Genomic DNA, 2205 nt, shown 5'->3' with positions numbered 1-2205 from the left:
AGAGACCTGTGGTGCTGCCCAGCAAGGGCAGGGACTCAAGAAGTCTTGCTGTGGCAATCTTGGGACACCTGGCACCCAAGAAAGTGTGTTTAGACCAAGTGTGGGTGCCTTTAGGAGCTGGCACCGCTCCTGTCAGAGCGGTACAATCTCTCAACCCTCTCATGGTGTCCCTGCCCACGGCAGGGTGTTGGAACCAGATGGTCTTTATGGTCCCTTTCAATCCAAACCATTCTGTTCATCACTCCAGCCCAGCTCTGCTCCCTGGGCAGGGAGCTCTTGGCTGAGCAAACCTGACTGTGCCCACCCAGCAGCAGCCCGAGGCCTGGGGAGGAGCGGGAGGTGTAATCCCAGCTGAGCTGGAAGCTGTGTTGATGTGCCTGTACCTGGCTGTCTGTAAGCTGTGTGTGTGTGTAAGTTGTTGTATGTGTGCATGTGAGCCCACAGGACGCCTCCCTCAGGAGGCTGAGGGGTGGGCTCATGCCTTTGTCCCAAAATGTGGCGTGAACCAGAATTCAATGAGGCTCCGACGTGCCTGGAAAGATGCAACGAGGCTTGAAGGCTTGGGATTCCACAGGGAGTTCAGGGCAATGCAGAGAAGACAAATAATTCATGTGCCTCCACGGGTCTCCATGGGAGGGATAAATTAACACCACGAAGGGGTTCATATCCATATGGGGCTGGGGGCTCTGGAGCTGAATCCAGTCCTTTATCCCCCCATAATACACAACCCCTCAGTGATGCCTCTCCATCCGCTTCAAAGCTCATTGAGTATCTTTTCTTTCTGCTAAGGAAGGAGGAATTTTAGGCACTGGAGCTTTGTCTACAGCAGTCAGTCCATCAGCATCATGCCTGGGTGTTGAACCTCATGCTGCCCAGGCAGTGAAGGTTTGTTTGGGTTCTTGGCCTCTGGACAAGACAACCAGCCACAGTGCCATTTAGTTTACTAGTAAAGAAATAGCCTTATTTCCCCATGGACATCTTGGAAAAAACGAAAACAAACCACCTCATCAAAATTCTTCTTTGTTTACTTTTTTAATAAAAATAAATCCATTCGTGTCCCACATGTTGATTTTCAGAGGCATTTTCAGTCAAAATATAGTAATGATGGGTTTTTAGTGAAAATAATGCCTTGGAAGAGGGGATTGGTTCTTTCTAGGGTCAAATAGGGTCGAATAGAGTTGATACAGGGTGGACCTGCCTTTGGGCTCTTGTCTGGTGGCCCAATGCAGGAGTTAATACAAGCACAGTCTGAGGAGGTCATTACACGTGGCATTAGAAATATCAGATGTCTGAGTTCCAGACATGTATTTTCTGCATTGAGGGGGATGGGGGATGGTTATAACTGCCAGCTGTTTGTTGAAATGCACAATTTTTTAATTATAAAACTCTGTCTGTATTGATTTCTGCCTCTGGTCTCTCACTGTGTTCTATATCTCCAGCTCCAGCCTGGTGTGTTCGAGGATTACAGGTGTGGAAGGTTTCCAAGCAGGTTTTTGTATCCACGCACGGCTCCATCAGCATTTGCTCCACTTTGCAAATGGAGGGGGTGGGAGGAAGTAAAGGTGGGAGCACTTATTGCATATTTGGGCAAAAATGTACATGAAAAAAAGCCAAAAAAAAAACCTCACTCTTTTACGTTTTGTGTTATTCAGCCACTGAGTGAAAAGTGGGTCCAGTCACTTAAAAAATATATCAGGTTAGGGAGGAAAAATAAATAGAAATATGTCTGATTTTTGCTGAACTTTGTTTAAAAAAAAAAGTCATCCACATGCGGGGCCAGCCTTAAGAAACATGAGTACAGGTCACTGCTCCCACCACAGAATTCCCAGAAAGGAGCCTCCATGTCTCAGCTGTCTGCAATGAGATGATTCATCCCCTCGAGTTCTGGTTCCTCTCCTTGTACAAGTGGCTCAGAGCCACATTCCCTTTCCTGAACGACCTATAATGCCTGTAGAGAAAGGCTGGTGGAAATCAATGTTGATAATTCTGGGGTACATCCTGAAAATGCCCTTCAATGTTACCAATATGTGGGCCAAAAAATCAAAGCTGTGGTACCTCCATCTGGAGCACCACTGGTTGCTGCTCTATCAGTTTGAAGCAGGAATCTTCTGCACATTGATTCAAGGGTTGTCCACAGCCACCCATCAGGGAGACCCATTCCTCGCTGAAAACAAAGAGCAGGTTTGAGACCAGTCCGTGGGAATA

This window comes from Lepidothrix coronata, unplaced genomic scaffold (genome assembly GCF_001604755.1).
Source record: "Lepidothrix coronata isolate B3197 unplaced genomic scaffold, Lepidothrix_coronata-1.0 Scaffold179, whole genome shotgun sequence".
In the NCBI taxonomy this organism is placed as follows: domain Eukaryota; kingdom Metazoa; phylum Chordata; class Aves; order Passeriformes; family Pipridae; genus Lepidothrix; species Lepidothrix coronata.
This window is presented reverse-complemented; position numbering follows the sequence as displayed.